General features: G+C 37.4%; 1 protein-coding gene across 1 annotated transcript in view; it reads right to left on the bottom strand.

Moving 5' to 3' along the window:
• The window catches only part of LOC148778694 (keratin-associated protein 19-3-like), a 60,933-nt gene extending 42,319 nt beyond the window's left edge, over positions 1-18,614 (bottom strand). Inside the window, exon 1 of the mRNA XM_088836175.1 lies at positions 18,322-18,614. The gene's annotated coding sequence lies outside the window, so the exon portion shown is untranslated. The remainder of the gene's footprint in view (positions 1-18,321) is intronic.
• Positions 18,615-19,181: the final 567 nt, after the last annotated feature.

Below are 19,181 nucleotides of genomic sequence, written 5' to 3'. Positions count from 1 at the left end.
TTCTCTAACACCATAGTTCAAAAGCATCAAACTTGATGCTTGGAAAGATTGAAGGCAGAAGAAAAGGGGATGACAGAGCAGTTCTCAGCCTTCCTTATGATTCAGCTCTCACATCCATACATGACTATTGAAAAAACCATACCTTTGACTATACGGACCTCTATAGGACCTCTAAAGTAAAGTTTCTGCTTTTTAACACACTATCTAGGTTTGTCATAGCTTTCCTTCCAACAAGAAAACATCTCTGAGTTCAGTTCAGTTCCATCACTCATTCATCTCTGAATCTTTGTGACCCTGTAGACTGCAGCATACCAGGCCTCCCTGTCCATCACCAACTCCTGGAACTTACTCAAACTCATGTCTATTAAGTTCCAGTGATGCAATCCAACCATTTCATGCTCTGTCGTCCCCTTCTCTTCCTGCCTTCAATCTTTCCCAGCATCAGGGTCTTTTCAAATGAGTCAGTTCTTTGAATCAGGTGGCCAAAGTTATTGGAGTTTCAGCTTCAGCATCAGTCCTTCCAATGAATATTCTGGACTGATTTCCCTTAGGATGGACTGGTTGGGTCTCCTTACAGTCTGAGGGACTCTCAAGAGTCTTCAACATCATAGTTCAAAAACATCAATTTTCGGTGCTCAGTTTTCCTTATAGTCCAACTCTCACATCCATCCATGACTACAGGAATAAATCATAGCTTTGACTAGTCAGACCTTTGTTGGCAAAGTAATATCTCTGCTTTTTAATATGCTGTCTAGGTTGGTCATAACTTTTCTTCCAAGGAGAAAGTGTCTTTTAATTTCATGGCTGCAGTCACAATCTGCAGTGATTTTGAAGCCCCCAAACTAAAGTCTGTCACTGTTTCTATTGTTTCCCCATCTATTTGCCATGAAGTGATAGGACCGGATGACATGATCGTAGTTTTCTGAATGTTGAGTTTAAGCCAACTTTTTCACTCTCCTCTTTCACTTTCATCAAGATGCTCTTTAGTTCTTCACTTTCTGCCATAAAGGTATTGTCATCTGCATATCTGAGGTTATTGATATTTCTCCCAGAAATCTTGATTCCAGCTTGTGTTTCATCCAGTCCAAGGTTTCTCATGATACACTGTGCATATAAGTTAAATAAGCAGGGTGACAATATACAGCCTTGACGTACTCCTTTCCCGATATGGAAACAGTCTGTTATTCCATGTCCAGCTCTAACTGTTGCTTCCTGAGCTGTATACAGATTTCTCAAGAGGCAGGTCAGGTGGTCTGGTATTCCCATCTCTTTCAGAATTTTCCAGTTTGTTGTGGTCCACACAGTCAAAAAAGCAGAAGTAGATGTTTTTGCTGGAACTTTTTTGCTTTTTTCATGATCCAGTGGATGTTGGCAATTTGATCTCTGGTTCCTCTGCCTTTTCTAAAACCAGCTTGAACATCTAGAAGTTCACAGTTCACGTATTGCTGAAGCCTGGCTTGGAGAATTTTGACCAAGACTTCACTAGAGTGTGGGATGAGTGCAATTGTGTGGTAGTTTGAGAATTCTTTGGCATTGCCTTTCTTTGGGATTGGAATGAAAACTGACCTTTTCCAGTCCTGAGGCCACTGATGAGTTTTCCAAATTTGCTGGCATACTGAGTGCAGCACTTTCAAAGCATCATCTTTCAGGATTTGAAATAGCTCAGCTGGAATTCCATCACCTCCACTAGCTTTGTTCATAGTGATGCTTCCTAAGGCCCACTTGACTTTGCGTTCCAGGATATCTGGCTCTAGGTGAGTGATCACACCATCGTGATTATCTGGGTCATGAAGATCTGTTTTGTATAGTTCTATAAATTCTTGCCACCTCTTCTTAATATCTTCTTCTTCTGTTAGGTCCATACCATTTCTGTCCTTCATTGAGCCCATCTTTGCATGAAATAATCCCTTGGTATCTCAAATTTTCTGGAAGAGATCTCTAGTCTTTCTAAAGAAGACTTTCTCATCTCTCCTTGTTTTTCTTTAGAACTCTGCATTCAAATGGCTATATCTTTTCTTTTCTCCTTTGCCTTTCACTTCTCTTCTTTTTCTCAGATATTTGTAAGGCCTCCTCAGAGAACCATTTTGCATTTTTGCATTTCTTTTTCTTGGGAACGCCTCTTTCTTCTGGCTCCTGTATAATGTCATGAAACTCTGTCCGTATTTCTTCAGGCACTCTATCAAATCTAATCCCTTGAATATATTTGTCACTTTCACTGTATAATCTCAAAGGATATGAATTAGGTCATACCTGGATGGTCCAGTGGTTTTCCCTACTTTCTTCAATTTAAGTCTGAATTTGACAATCAAGAGTTCATGATCTGAGCCACAGTCAGCTCCCAGTCTTGTTTTTTCTGAGTGTATAGAGCTTCTCTATCTTTGGCTGCAAAGAATATAGTCAATCTGATTTCTGTATTGACCATCTAGTGATGTCCATGTGTAGAGTCTTCCCTGGTGTTGTTGGAAGAGGGTGTTTGCTATGACCAGTGTGTTCTCTTTGCAAAACTCTATTAGCCTTTGCCCTGCTTCATTTTGTACTGCAAGGCCAAAAATGCCTGTTACTCCAGGTATCTCTTGACGTCCTACTTTTGCATTCTAGTCCTGTATAATGAAAAGGAAATCTTTTCTGGGTGTTAGTTCTAGAAGATATTGTAGGTCTTCATAGCACCGTTCAACTTCAGCTTCTTCAGCATTACTGGTCAGGGCATAGACTTCGATTACCTTGATATTGAATGGTTTGCCTTGGAAATGAACAGAGATCCTTCTGTCGTTTTTGAGATTGCATCCAAGTACTGCATTTCAGACTTTTTGTTGACTATGATGGCTCTTCCATTTCTTCTAAGGGATTCCTGCCCACACTAGTTGACATAATAGCCATCTGAGTTAAATTTACCCATTCCAGTCCATTTTAGTTCGCTGCTTCCTAAAATGTCAATGTTCACTCTTGCCATCTCCTGTTTGACCGTTTCTAATTTGCCTTGATTCATGGAACTAACATTCCAGGTTTCTATACAATATTGCTCTTTACAGCTTTGGATTTTACTACCATCACCAATCACATCCACAACTGGGTGTTGTTTTTGCATTGGCTCCATTTTTTCATTCTTTCTGGAGTTTTTCTCCACTCTTCTCCAGGAGCATGTTGGGCACCTACTGACCTGGGGAGTTCATCTTTTAGTGTCCTATCTTTGAGTATCCAGTGTAGCATCTCCAGGCAAATCATTTAACCATTTGCAGTTTCCCTACTTGTTCTATAGGGAGCAGTACTATACAGCAGTAATGCTAGGTCCAGTACCTATTTACATTGTTGTCCTTGTATTGCTAGATTTCACCAACTAAAATAACAACAAACTTCCCTTATACCATCACCTGAATATGCAATTCATATTTGAAATGGCAATATATTTATATTGCATGGTGTATATATTCAATTCTGTGTAACACCAACAATAAAATGCTTGCTTTTTGGTTTGTGTTAATCTTGAGAGTCCCTTGGACTGCAAGGAGATCCAATCAGTCCATTCTAAAAGAATGCATTTGAATAAATTCTAATGAGGTGGATGAAACTGGAGCCTATTATACAGAGTGAAGTAAGCCAGAAAGAAAAGCACCAATACAGTATACTAACTCATATATATGGAATTTAGAAAGATGGTAATGATAAACCTGTATACGAAACAGCAAAAGAGATACAGGTGTATAGAACAGTCTTTTGGACTCTGTGGGAGAGGGTGAGGGTGGCATGATTTGGGAGAATGGCATTGAAACATGTATATTATCATATGTGAAACAAATCACTACTCCAGGTTCGACGCATGATACAGGATGCTCGGGGCTGGTGCATGGGGGTGACCTAGAGGGAAGATAAGGGGTGGAGGGAGGTGGGAGGGGGGTTCAGGAAGGGGAACTCATGTACACCCGGGACAGATTCATGTCAATGTATGGCAAAACCAACCAATATAATATTGTAAAATAATTAACCTCCAATAAAAATTAAAAAAAAAAGAAAAGTAACCTCAGGAAAAAAATAAATAAATTTTTGCTAAAAAAAAAAAATAAAGGAGATCAATCCTGGGTGTTCATTGGAAGGACTGATGCTAAAGCTGAAACTCCAATACTTTGGCCACCTCATGCGACGAGTTGATTCACTGGAAAAGACTCTGATGCTGGGAGGGATTGGGGGCAGGAGGAGACGGGGACGACAGAGAATGAGATGGCTGGATGGCATCACCGACTCGATGGACATGAGTTTGAGTGAACTTTGGGAGTTGGTGTTGGACAGGGAGGCCTGGCGTGCTGTGATTCATGGGGTCGCAGAGAGTCGGACATGACTGGGCAACTGAAATGAACTGAACTGAATTGATGGAAATTCCACTTAAAAAAAGCAAACTCTTTTGTTCATTCCCATCAAATAAAGCCACGGAATAAGAAATTTGTTATAACTAGATGTTTACATTCCATTTACAGCTGCAAAGGTCTTTAATGTCGTGATTATGAGAATGATATTAAAGAATATCATTGCATCCCACTGAAGAACAGTAACAAAAAACTTGACTGAATGTGTTTTAATACTACGCATATTTTAACTTGCTTGTGATACTTTTAGTAACTTTATAAATTACTATTTTCATAATGATATCAAGTGAAACAACAGGAAATAGAGAAAATAATATATAATTAAGAAATTAATTTAAAAAATAGTTTTCTTTCATAGAAGCTTGGTGTTTATCACTGTTCTTACCACAAAAGGTCAAATTTTGAAAGAAGGGATGGATTATTTATATATTTTGAACTAAATTGATAAATAAAATTGCATAAAATATAAAATATATAAATAATTTTTATTTGTTACCGTAGATAACGTTACTCAAAATTGTTAATTGAATTTTTTATTGTTTTTGAAATAAACTCTAAATATTATCTGATTAAAATCAAGGAAAAAAATTCAACAATTGTATCTGAGTAATTATTCATTTCAATTCATATTTATTTCTCTTTTTCAAATGTTTCCGTTCATGAAATAAATATTTAATAAATAAGAAAGTATATTAAAATAATCATTTAAAGTTGTCCAGTGTTTACACCTAATTGAGACTAAATAAATTAAACCAAAACTGTATTTGCTGTTTTAAATTAAGAGATTTAAAGAAGTTGAGGAGACCTGATGAAGTCAGGATTTTGTAATTATAAATGTGCTAAAGGTGGTTCCCTAGTGTCTCAGTGGTAAAGAATCCTCCTGTCAATGAAGGAGACCCAGGTTCAATCCCTGGGTTGGGAAAATCCCCTAGAGAACAAAATGGCAATCCATTCCAGTATTCTTTCCTGGAAAATTACATGGACAGAGGAGCCTGGTGGTTTACAGTCCACGGGGTTGCAAAGAGTCGGACATGACTTAGCAACTAAATAACAGCAACAATGTACTAAAATTCTCAGGTAATTTTTTTTTTTGTACAAGTGGACTCATCATAATCTTGTCCCAATGGTTGAAATCAGGTGAAGCAAATCAACTTATGGAGCCAGATATTAGATGCACAAAAAAGAAGAATTTTAACAGAAGCTACAGAATCCATATCTTCTGTAGTCCAATGGACAACAGTAGCCGTATCTGTACCTGCCATGCCAGAGCCAAATCCATAGCCTCCATGGCCATAGCCATAGCCCAGTCTGTGGAAGCTGCCACATCCTCAAGCATAACCATAGCCCAGGCCTCCGTAGAAATTGCCATAGAAGCTTATGGTGTGGGGGCTAAAGTCTTGGTTTGCTATTGTATGTGTATTTCCTGGGTATGTATCTAAAGACCTGTGCTAAAGTTTTTACACTCTAAGTTACTGACATGGTAAATCATTCAGAGATACCTCATTTTCATTCTTCAGAAGATATTTTATGAAACAAATAGTATTGGCTATTTATTTTGTTTAATTCTCATGGAGTCATCTCCCATCATAGTAAAACTTTTAAATTAAATTTTTAGCTCATTTGGATTCCTCTGATTAAATTGTCTCTATAACAAGAAATATTATTTGCAACTTCAGAGACTGTTCTAATTTAAGGGCTGGCATAACACACACATAAACTCCACCTCATTTAGGCTTCTGAGAGTCTTAGTCCAGTCAACTGGCTGACAACACCATGAAGATAATACTCCTTGGCTGTGAGTGCTCTCTGCCTTTATTTTTCCGTAACGGTGACTAAATCTTCTCATCTGAGGTAATCAAGGCTCTCACTAATTGTACTCCTAAATCCATGTCCCATTTAAAATTATAATCACTTAGATGTCAAATATCTAAAAATAGTGAAATACAGACAAGTTCTACTGATTCTGTGTAGTTTGAGGCCACCATAGGATCAATCTTGTTTAAACTGTCCAATGTAGACTTTTTCTTAATTTTTAACAGACAATATTAAAATCTAGATGCCTTCTTAAAGAAGGCATTTCCAAGCCTGACAAGAGCTAGAAAGAAGAGAGAGAAAATAAAACAAATAAATGTTTCTTGCAACATATATTTATATCTAGTCAAAATTGATGGTGACCCATTAAAATAATGAATGTTGACACTTCTTTTGCAATGATTTGCTTAAAAATTTCAAGGGGACATTCTGAAAATTTAAGACTAGTTTCTGGAATTCAGGATTATGATACCATGCTGAAAATAAGTGGTTCTATTGATCTTTTGCAAAAAGTAGAGGAACAAAATTGTAAACAATGTGTCTACAATAGCGATTTCTTTCAGAGATTAATAATGGATGTCTTTAATATGATTTTTTTTTAAATTTGAACACATTTTTAAAATTTATCACCATCAAAGAATGAATAAATTAAATAACTATTTGTTAAGAGTTTATACATGATGTCATTGGGATTTTTGATATTCCACTGCCTGATACCCACGTGTTTCATTTTTGAGAAAGTGCTACTTAATGACTAGAAACATATTTGAAGTTCTTTGAAGAAAGATTACCACAGGGCTTCAAGTTAATTTAGTTCAGTTCAGTCTCTCAGTCGTGTCCAACTCTTTGCAACCCATGAGCCGCAGCACGCCAGGCCTCCCTGTCCATCACCAACTCCTGGAGTCCACCCAAACCCATGTCCATCGAGTCGGTGACGCCATCCAACCATCTCATCCTCTGTCATCCCCTTCTCCTCCTGCCCTCAATCTTTCCCAGCATCAGGGGCTTTTCAAATGAGTCAGTTCTTTGCATGAAGTGGACAAAGTATTGAAGTTTCAGCTTCAATATCAGTCCTACCAATGAACACTCAGGACTGATCTTTAGGATGGACTGGTTGGATCTCCTTGCAGTCCAAGGGACTCTCAAGAGTCTTCTCCAACACCACAGTTCAAAAGCATCAATTCTTCGGCACTAAGCTTTCTTCATAGTCCAACTCTCCCATCCATACATGACCACTGGAAAACCATAGCCTTGACTAGATGGACCTTTGTTGACAAAGCAAAGTCTCTGCTTTTCAATATGCTGTCTAGCTTGGTCATAATTATGGTGACTGAAAGAGTCACAAAATTCTTCACGCCATTGTTTTATTCTGCAGCTTCAATTTTGGATTTTATTAAGCAAGATCGATGTTACAATTATCACCGCCCCCCAAAAAAACAAACAAACAGAATTTCTTTTCAGTCCAGTAGTTAGGACTCATGCTTCCACTACAGAGGACATGGGGGACACAGGCTCCATTCCTGGTGTGGGAAATAAAATCCCACATGTTAGTACAGCCTATATATAGTTTTGTTTAATCTCTGAGTCTTGTTGACTTTTTTGCAACCCCATGGACTGTATCTTCCCGACCCAGGGATCAAACCTGCATCTCCTTCATTGGCTGGTAGGTTAATTATCACTGAACCCCCAGGGAAGCCATATATATACATATATATCCTATGTATATCAATCAGTTGATCAAAGCATTAGTATTAGTACTGGTTCTACCTCGATGGACATGAGTTTGAGTGAACTCTGGGAGTTGGTGATAGTTGGGAGGCTTGGCGTGCTGTGATTCATGGGGTCGCAAAGAGTTGGACACGACTGAGTGACTGAACTGAACTGAACTGAACTACCTCAGACAGGAATAATACATAGCAAACAAATTAACCTGATGTTCCAAAAGTTTTCTTTATACCAGATGAGATAGAAATCAAGTGCCCTGTACTCATTTTTAAACTGTATACTGCATGGATGAAGTTAACAAATTCTTCAAAATAAAACATTTATTAAAACTGACCCAAAGGAAAATAATGACCTTTAAGATTATATCTCTTAAGAAAATAGAATTTGTAGGAAAAAAATTAGACTCTTCACAAAGAAAACTGCAGGTCTACCTTGTTTTAATGATTAATGTCAACAACTATTAAATAATTCTGATTAGTGAAAGAAGTGATATTAATTTTACACTATTTCATAAAATTAACACAAACATAATTATATACAAATATATAATACAATTATATATGAAAGTTGGAAAACAAAATGGAAAAATACCTTTCAAAAAACAAAATCTATAAATTCACTATGAAATTATACATTAAAAATTAGAAAATAAAATTCATAAATGTCATTTACAATATTATCAGAAAACATAAAATACTTAGAGATAATTTCAAGGAGATATGCAAGACCTAGTTCTTGATAGTTACAAATTAATAAAAATATATGTATATACGCTGCTGCTGCTGCTACTAAGTCGCTTCAGTCGTGTCCAACTCTGTGCAACTCCATAGACGGCAGCCCACCATGCTCCCCAGTCCCTGGGATTCTCCAGGTAAGAACACTGGAGTGGGTTGCCATTTCCTTCTCCAATGCATGAAAGGGAAAAGTGAAAGTGAAGCTGCTCAGTCGTGTCCGACTCTTAGCGACCCCATGGACTGCAGCCTACCAGGCTCCTCCGTCCATGGGATTTTCCAGGCAAGAGTACTGGAGTGGGTTGCCATTGCCTTCTCCCATATGTGTATATATATATATATGTACACATATATGGAATAAATTAAAGATATATATTTTATGTGTTCTGATAATATACAAAATTAATTTTGTATATTATCAGAACACATAAAATATATTGTAAATTAGATGTTTTTGTTTGTTTTGTTTTAGAAAACACTGAGTATAAAATAAACATTGAGCAATGGACTTCATTGCAGACTGGAAGAAATGAAGCAGAGATACAGATGACATAGATGATGTAGATATAGCTTGGAGGCAGAGATTAGATAAAGAGATGAATATATTCATCATAAATAAAGATCTCCTACAACTCATAAGCCCAAGGATAAAATATCACCAAAAACCTGGGCACAATGAAACGAAGATATACAAATGTCCAACAAGCAAATGAAGTATTTTACACCGTTAGTTATCTGAGTTATTGGGAAAATGCAAATTAAAACCATAATTATATACTGATCCACTAAAAGTGCTAAAATGAAAGAAATAGTTATAATTTTTGCACTCAATGGATTATGATTTATATTAACTGATTAACATGAAATCTCCTATCAGATTAATTTTTAATGCTTCTAACTGATTTTTTACTCTCAATTCATTTCCCAGTGTAATTTCTCAATTTGATTCCCAAGAGATTAAGTCTAAGGTTTTGGTGCAGAGTCCCATACTTCAAAAGACACTGTTAACATGCTTTAAAAAGGTGCATTCATGTGTGTTCAGTTGTGTCCCACTCTTTATGACTCCAAGGACTAGGCAAGAATACGGCCATCAGGACTTTATAAGCAGGATTTCAATCTAGGGATATTAGCACCCAAAATCATTGCCATAAACTAGAATTCACATGGATATAAATTTTGATTAAGAACTTAAAAAGCCATACTTACTGTCTAATAAGTATTTTCAGTGATGACTGATGAGACCACTTAGGTCTGGAAATCTGGATTCTGACTCATAAATACAGAATACAGAAGAAAAATAGCAAACCAAGAAAGATCAGTCATTTCTCCCTCTCAAACTTAATCTGTGCCATTTGTATTTCACTGATTTAATAATTGGTATAAATGAGGTCTTCAGGAAATTAAAGAGTTGCCCTCATTTCAAACACCATAAAACAAACCAAATTTATTAAGATAAATAACTAAAGTTAAGGCCATATTGTGATGCCATCTTAAACACATGAATTGACAAATGATTATAGAGATGTCTCCCAGTGTAAAAATACACTAAAGAAATTTCAGATGAAAATTCATTATCTTGAGCTTGCAAGGAGAAATAACTGTTGTGGCAAAATATCCAATATTTATAAAATAAGTCCAAATTGCTATTGAACAGCTGTACATATACAGACAGCTCTTAAATCTTATGCCAACAAGTTGGTAAGCTTGCAACTCATCCTTTCTGCTTGTTACAACATGGAAGAAGAATTGAAAGGATGAAACGCTTGAAAAGTTCAATTTTGTTGTTGGATCATTCTCCCAGGCATCTTTGGTCCTAAGTAGAAACTAGAGGTCCAGCACCTTTCATAACTGACTAGCAACACTCATATCCACAACCACCACAACCAAAGTCATATCCATACACTGTTCTCAAAAGCTACCACATCCACAGTCACTAGCAACATCCCCGGCCAAAGAAGCCAGAGCCCAGTGCTGTCTATCGCATTGTGTAGAGTTGCAGTTTGATGTTGAAAGACATTTAAACATCTTCAGTGGTGTGACATGTCTAAGGCGCTGTAAGTATATTTACACCAGTCGCAACATACATGAAAAAAATCTCAGTAGTTAAGTCATGCATCTATTAAGACTAGGTTTATTTTGATAGCTTAATCAATACTTCCCAATTAGTGCTATTAGGTTTTATTTCTGTTTCCCACTTATTCATCTTCAGTACAGATTTTATACTTCTCATATCTTCAAGGACTTCATGATATCATGCTTTTGAATGTGTGCTCGGTCGCTCAGTTGTGTCCAATTCTTTGCAACCCCATGGACTGTAAGCCACCACGCTCCTCTGTCCATGAAATTTTCCAAGCAAGAATACTGGAGTGGGTTGTCATTTCCTTCTCTAGAGTATGCTCCCAACCGAGGGATCGAACTTAAGTCTCTTGCCCCCCCTGCATTGGCAGGTAAATTCTTTACCACTGTGCCAGCTAATATCTTCAGCATGTTTTAAAAAGAAGATCGCAAAAAGACCGTGCTGATGGTGTCTTGAATTTATGTATCGTGGAGGGTTTGTAGTCACCACATGAATGATATTATCATTTTGCTTTTAGGGAAGAAAAAAAATCTATAGCTCCATTTAAACCTTTATTTTAAGCTCCATCTCTACTTCTCTCTGTCATGATTACATCATGTTATGTTGTAGATATTTGATGGCAGGTCAAGCTCCACTAGTGCCAGATAAGACCTGGTAAAGTCTATATTGGATTGATCCTTTTATCTGTTGGATGCTTAGCACATAAAGTCTGTGTTTAATAAATGTTTTTGAGTGAACAAATGTACGTTCATTTGATTCAGTTATATGCACAAATCTCCATCATCATGACAGTGTATTTGGCACTCCTAAAGACAATAACGTTCTGCTTTTTTACCCAGAAGTTGACTAATGCTCACTTTGGAAAAGTCAAACTTCCTTTCTTTGGCATTCCAAGAAAACAGATCTTCACTTAAACTTAAGAGTATCTCTCCTCTTTCCTACTCTTTAAACCTCAAACTAATTTACTAGAGAGAAAAATCCCTGAAAAAATTTTCCTTAATCTGTTAAGTGAAAGTATTAGTCACGGAGTCCTGTCTGACTCTTTGTGACCCCATAGACTGTAGCCCACCAGGCTCCTCTGTCCATGGAATTCTCCAGGCAAGAATACTGGAGTGAGTTGCCATTCATTCTCTAGGGGATCTTGCTGAACCAGATATCAAACTCAGGTCTCCTATATTGTGAACAGATTCTTTACCATCTGAGCTACCAGGGAAGCCCTTAAATCTGCTAAGAATTCACCACAAGTGGAATATATTTAGTGATACAATTTTCCCATTTACCATTACTTTAGAAAAAAGAGGCATCATCTGATTTTGTAAGAGAGTAATCAATATCATTATAACTTCTATTATGAAGATCTGAAATGCTTAAAATTCTTAATTTATAGCTTTTAGAAAAAGAAGTAAACAAAATGCAAGTATTCCTTGGAATATCTCAATTCAGTTGCTTGAAAGGCTCATGGCCAAGGAAGCGATCTTGGAAAAAGATCCCACTCCAGAAAGGAAATTTATTTTTCTGATTGGATAGTTTTTTTATTTTTAATCAGTTGGTAGGGGGTGGGGCTGGGGGAGAGATGAGAATTTTTGGCTTTGTAACAAGCTTTATCAGAAAATAAATATAAAAATGGAAGCAATAACTGTATATGAATAATTGAACGATTCAGAGATGAACCTCAGTTTTGCTGATGAAATCCATTATTTCACTGTTGATGCCATTGGCACTGCTGGTTGCTATCCCTATTTATTGTGGAGTATCCCACCAGAGTCATGAAGGCTTGTTGTAAAATCCAAAAATAATATGTTTGAAAATCTTTCAGGCTAAAGGATCTAGAAGCTGACCTTTCTATTTCTGAAGCCTCAAAACATTAATCGATTTTTTCAGTGCAAGTCAGATCTGCTTATCTTAGGGCCAGAGGAAGAACCAAGACTTCCACAACGTGAACAAAGTCGTAGACCAGGCAGTGGAAGCTCTCATAACCACAGCCGGAACCCATGTCCAGGCCATTACGGTCAAAGCCCAGGCCTCCATAACAGTTTAGAGTGACAAGGCTTGTGGGCCTGGTTGAAATTCCTCTGTGTGACAATACCCACAGAAAGAAGCTTCTATACCCTCTCAGAGATAGATGTGGCAAACCATGCTGTTTTACTTCAAGAGACTCAGCTATATACATATGCATGTATCCATTCTCTGTTTCTGTTTGATTTTCTGCAGTTTGAAGGTGATATGCCTAGGTGTGTGTGCGGGGGGGTTGCTGATTATTAATTTTGCCTTTTTAAACTTTTTGTTGGTATTCTTAAAATTATCTGGATCAATTTGTTGTGTGAATAATGTCAGGAATTTCAGCCAGCGTTAATTCAAATATTTTTTCTCTGGTTTTTATTATTCCTTCTCCTAAATTGTTACTACTATGTGCATATTACACACTTTAATATTGCCCCACAGCTCTTGGATGTTTTCTTATTTTTTCTCTTTACATTTCTTTTTGTCTGGTTTATACAGATCTATCTTCAAGTTCAAAGGCATTCTTTATTTCTGTTGCTGTCTTCTATTTCTAGCATTTCTTTTTGCTTCTATTTTGGAGTTTCCATCTCTGCTTACTTTGCTTATCCATTTTTGCCACTGGATTGCTTAACACATTTATTATTACATATAGAAATTTCATGTTTATTCATCTATGTCATATTTAAGCCTAGTTCAGATTATTGTTTTCTTCAAAATTTGTTCTTTCTTTCTTGTAGGTATGCCTTGAATACTTTTGTTGAAAGTCAGTGATGATGTTGTTGTCGTTGTTTAGTCACTAAGTTGTGTCCCACTCTTTTGTGACACCAAGGACCAACAGGCTCCGCTGTCCATGGGAGTTTCCAGGCAAAAACACTGGATTTTCATGACCCAGGGATTTAACCCACTTTGCCTGCATTGGCAGGTGCATTCTTTACCTCTAAGCCACCAGACTTCCTTCATAACTCAGTTGGTAAAGAATATGCCTGCATTGCGGGAGACCTGGGTTGGGAAGATCCCCTGGAGAAGGGCATGGCAACCCACCCCAGTATCCTTGCCTGGAGAATCCCCATGGACAGAGGAACCTGGGGGGCTACAGTCAATGGGGTCGCAAACTGTCAGACACCACTAGGCGACTTTCACTGAAGTCACCAGGGGAGCCTGCAGTCATGAATCATTAGTCAGTAAAAACTGAATTGATATAAATTGGATGTTAGTGTAAGGATTTATGTTTATCTTGCTAGGGATTTGGCTTTTTAAATGTTTCCTGTAGTTACAGGTGCCAGCAATTTCAAGGCTTCAAATTCCTCCAGCATTCTTTTCTGTTTTCAACCCTGTAGACCTTGGTTAGAAGGCAATGGCAAACCACTCCAGTACTCTTGCCTAGAAAATCCCATGGACGGAGGAGCCTGGTAGGCTGCAGTCCATGGGGTCGCTAAGGGTCGGACACAACTGAGCAACTTCACTTTCACTTTCACACATTGGAGAAGGAAATGGCAACCCACTCCAGTGTTCTTGCCTGGAGAATCCCAGGGACAGGGGAGCCTGGTGGACGTCTATGGGGTCACACAGAGTCGGACACGACTGAAGTGAAGCAGCAGCAGCAGCAGCAGCAAACCTTGGTTTTCCTAATAAGCCCCTCCTCAGAGAGAATCTGTGTACCACATGTCTTTCAGTTTGAATACACTTAAATTTGCTACACTAAAGCCCTTCAGTGTAAAAGTTTGGTGATAAAATGTGGGGAAGGGGACCATTCTACAGTCTTCTGATTAAATAACAATTTTTTACAGGGACGGGTCAACGTTATGAGCTTAAATTTTTCTACAGGTTCTTCAGGTATGTGGCTTCCCTTCCACTTCTCCTATTCCCTTCCTTGACTGCTGCATTCACCATCTATTTCCTTGGAGCCCTTCTTATTTATTATCCTTACTCTACTTTGGTGGTGCTGCTGCTGCTTCTAAGGAGCTTCAGTCGTGTCCGACTCTGTGCGACCCCATAGATGGCAGCCCACCAGGCTCTGCCATCCCTGGGATTCTCCAGGCAAGAACACTGGAGTGGGGTGCCATTTCCTTCTCCATACTCAAGGTAAAACCAAAAGTCTGGAGGAAGCTGGAGTTGTACGAATTTCCTTCTCTTATCTGGGATAGTTTCAGAATTTAACTCTGGCAGAGTTTTTAATTTTGAACTGTTTTTCTCTCTCTTGAAGGTTAGACCATTTTTATCCAAAAGCCTCTGGGCATACTTTACTACGTTTACTTTTCCCTCCCGCTTCCAGAATCAAAAAGGGATCCTTCTTGTTTTCACAGTGGAAACTCGATGTGGTTCTTAGAGGGAAATCCAAAAATGGTATGAGGACTTCCTCATACTGTGCCCCCAATAGTTTCTCACTTATGTTTGTCTATACTCAGCCTCTAGAAATTCACCAAACATTATCATTGAAGTGTTCCCATCAGTGTGTGACTCCAGCAACTTCTGCTCCAGGTAAGTAGATTTTGGTAGCTGACTCTTTCTCAATGTACACGTCTTTTTAGTTGTGGGTAGTAGTTTTCCCAGTGACTTTATCTATCTGAAGAATATAAGAAAATTCATCGAGTCTCAGTTTGTCCAAAGTCCTCCAAGCTCTTTACTTGCCAGAACTGAAACTGGATGTCCTGTATATCACCTTTTAATATATGCACAGGATATTTTTCAAGCAGGTCACTTGAGGGTCACATGACTATCCAGTGGAATAAAATTTTATCTGAATAATGGATTAGGACCTGACATTTTAAAATAATAAAACTGAAGAAGTGTGATGATGCTCTTTTCATGAATGTAGAAAACTACAAATATTATTCATTGCCTGTTTGAAAATTAATAATTTGGGGGGTCTAAGTTAGCCATCTCAGTATTTATTTTACTCACTAATAATGGATATCTTGCTTTTTCACATATCCTTTTGAAACCAAGTTTACCATTCTTTTGGTTCCCTGCTAATACATGAAATAAAATTTTATGCAATCTTACTATCTCTTTTTTTAAAAAAATTATGATTTTTAAACTTTGTAGAACCTATGCTTTCATGGTGTCAGACTGTAAAAGACTTTCTGATATGATCCAAAGAATTACTAATTTTATGGTGTGCTAATTGAATTTGCATTGCTCATGGCTGGACACTATTTCTCATGCTAATAAGCACATCTTGTTTCTTTCAACCTTCTTACTTGCCAAGGATGAAATATATCTTTCAATACTTAACTTGGGACTCACATCTTTTTAATGCAGATATCGTCTTTTATTTGAAGCATAGTCAATTTACAATATTGTGATAGTTTCAGGTAAACAGCACAGTGATTCAGTTTTATTTAAAAAATATGAAGAATTTTCACCCAACTTGAAGGTTAAAAAGTATTACATATAAAATAACTACTATGCTATGTATTTTTCTCTCCTTAAAATTGCACAATATTTACTCCTTCTTGAAAAAATGAATTTTCGCTTGCTCACTTTAAATCTCCGAATAGTTACCATTTTCTTTAGAATGCAGTAGAAAAAGAGGAATGTATCTACTAAATTGAATGGAATATAAAAGTGACAGAAATACAGTCATGTCTCAACATATTTCATTCCAAATGGGGAGATAAATGAAGAATAAAATTAACTTTAATGGGTATAAGCATGTATATGTTTAATGATGCAAGTATAGGTAAAATATACTCGAGAGTAGAGGAACATATAGGTTATAATAAAGAAAATACTTGGAGCTAATTGAAGGAACAGAATTTGACCAGTGTTTTGAGAAGTATAGACACTGAGAAGAAGAAAAATCTTTTAAAAGAAAGAAAACAGTAAACAGTAATAAAGAAATACTAAGACACTCAAGGAAGTTTATACTTAAGACAAAATATATTTCCCCAGTAAACTTTATTTATTTAGATCTGGCAGTTCTAGAGAACAATAATAAAAATATATATAAAATAGGAAAAAATTTAAAATATATTTAATAATATTATAATTCAAAGCATTATATGTAAGATCTTTAATTAAGAATTAATAAAAAGGAAGCATTTTTGCTGTGTAAGCTAAGGACATTTTATTTTATTAATCAACAGAGAATATGCACTGGAGAGGGCTCTTTAAGAATAGTTTGACAATAATGTGGTAGAACATTTTCCTGATCAGGCAAGGGTGTATGAGGCATGAGATCCTGCTTATTTGTACTAGCATTTATCCAAAAGCACACATTCTTCATCATTACGCTTGCCTGTGACAAAGATTATTTTCTTCATGAAACTATTTCCAGATTCTTCTGAGCTCCCTTCTGAACAGAGCTTCAGCCTTACCTGTAAGAAGCTCAGCTCTCAGCCTTCCAACAAAGTCTGTCTGAGAAAACTCAGTGCTGCTGAAAGAAGTTGGTTTGTTCCAATCAGAAGCTGACCATAGGCCCCAGACCACTCTTAACTTGGAAGCATTTACTTTAAAAAGTTGTGATTGTTGGGACTTCCTGGTGGTTCAATGGTTAAAACTTTGCCTTCCAACACAAGGGATGCAGGTTCGATTCCTACTCTGGGGGCTAAGATCCCCCATGGCTTGTGACCAAAAAACAAAAACATAAACAGCAGAAGATATATTGTAACAAATTCAACAAAGACGATTAAAAATCGTCCACTTCAAAAAATCTTAAGAAAAAAAGATTGTAAATCCCTTCTCTATCCCTTTTAGAGACAGGACTCTAAACCTATGACTCTCTCCTCAAAGACCTGGGAGTCACCTCTCTGAAATGTAAACCTTCAAGCATTTGCATTGTCTCCAGTCCCTAGAGGAGGATAAGGGCTTAACTTACACTGAGTGCCCTGTTATACCTTGCAAAACTACTTCTTACCCTGAAGACTTGAAAAGTTGTTTTCCCTTCAGATAGACACCGATGAACAAACCCAGACGGCCTAGTCACATTGGCCAATTCTGTCTACCTCCTTTCTGTGCTTTCCCACTGCTGTGACTCTGCTCAAGACCATGTTTGCTCCTCCTTCCTGTGCCCTCGTTCTCACTCTGAAACACCCTGCTATTTCTGCATAGATCGGAATTCAGCTCAGTTCTGTGAAGCTCTTTCCCCTACCCGAATGGTACTGAATAAAATCTTTCTTACTACATCTAATTAGTGTCCAGCTTTGTTTTCCTGTTTTATTTATTTTGGTTTGGTCTTTGTTTTGTCACTGGATACCAAATATTAATAACTAGCTACACACCAAAGATAAGTCAAATATGAGACACGATGCAGAAGACCATGTAAATAACACATGACTGTGCATAGCTTCTAAGGTCCTAGGAGATCAGCAAGTTCTACTGATATACTGAACTGGATGCAGAATTTCAGAGAATAGCAAAGAGAGATAAAAAGGACTTCTTAAATTAGCAACACAAAGAAATAGAGGAAAGTAAGAGAATGGAAAAGATTAGAGATATCTTCTAAAAAACTGGAAATATCAAGGGAACATTTCATGCAAAGATAGGCACAATAAAGGACAGAAACTGTAAGGACCTAACAGAAACAGAAGATATTAAGAAGAGGTGGCAAGAATATACAGAAAAACTATACTAGAAAGATCTTAATGACCTAGATAACCACATTGGTGTGATCACTCACCTAAAAGTAGAGCTTCAGTTCAGTTCAGTTCAGTCGCTCAGTTGTGTCTGACTCTTTGCGACCCCATGAAACAGCACACCAGGCCTTCCTGTCCATCACCAACTCCCGGAGTTCACTCAAACTCATGTCCATCGAGTCGGTGATGCCATCCAGCCATCTCATTCTCTGTCGTCCCCTTCTCCTCCTGCCCCAATCCCTCCCAGCATCAGAGTCTTTTCCAGTGAGTCAACTCGTCGCATTAGGTGGCCAAAGTATTGGAGTTTCAGCTTTAGCATCAGTCCTTCCAATGAACACCCAGGATTGATCTCCTTTAGAATGGACTTGTTGGATCTCAGCATTTTTATGAACAAAGCTAGTGGAGGTGATCGAATTCCAGCTGAGTTGTTTCAAATCCTGAAAGATGCTGTTGTTGAAATGTTTCATTCAATATGTCAGCAGATTTGGAAAACTTAGCAGTGGCCAGAGGACTGGAAAAGGTCAGTTTTCATTCCAATCCCAAAGAAAGGCAATGCCAAAAATATTCAAGCTACCATACAGTCTCACTCATTTCACATACTAGTAAGTTTATGCTCAAAATTCCTCAAGCTAGGTTCAGCAGTATGTGAGCCAAGAACTTCCAGATGTACAAGTTGGGTTTAGAAAACACAGAGAAACCAGAGATCAAGTTCCCGTCATTCATTGGATCATATAGAAAGCAAATAAATTCCAGAAAAAAAAATCTGCTTCATTGACTACACTAAATAAATACCTGATTAAAAATTATACCAATTGGCTATAACTTTATTATTAAAGGTAGCTCCAAACATGATTGAAGTCAATTTTTCCTTTGAGTTTATTTGATTGTTGCATCTAAGACCCAG

The sequence above is a fragment of the Moschus berezovskii genome, chromosome 1, assembly GCF_049115385.1.
Source record: "Moschus berezovskii isolate FMDL1 chromosome 1, NW_MosBer_1.0, whole genome shotgun sequence".
Lineage (NCBI taxonomy): Eukaryota > Metazoa > Chordata > Mammalia > Artiodactyla > Moschidae > Moschus > Moschus berezovskii.
This window is presented reverse-complemented; position numbering and strand designations above follow the sequence as displayed.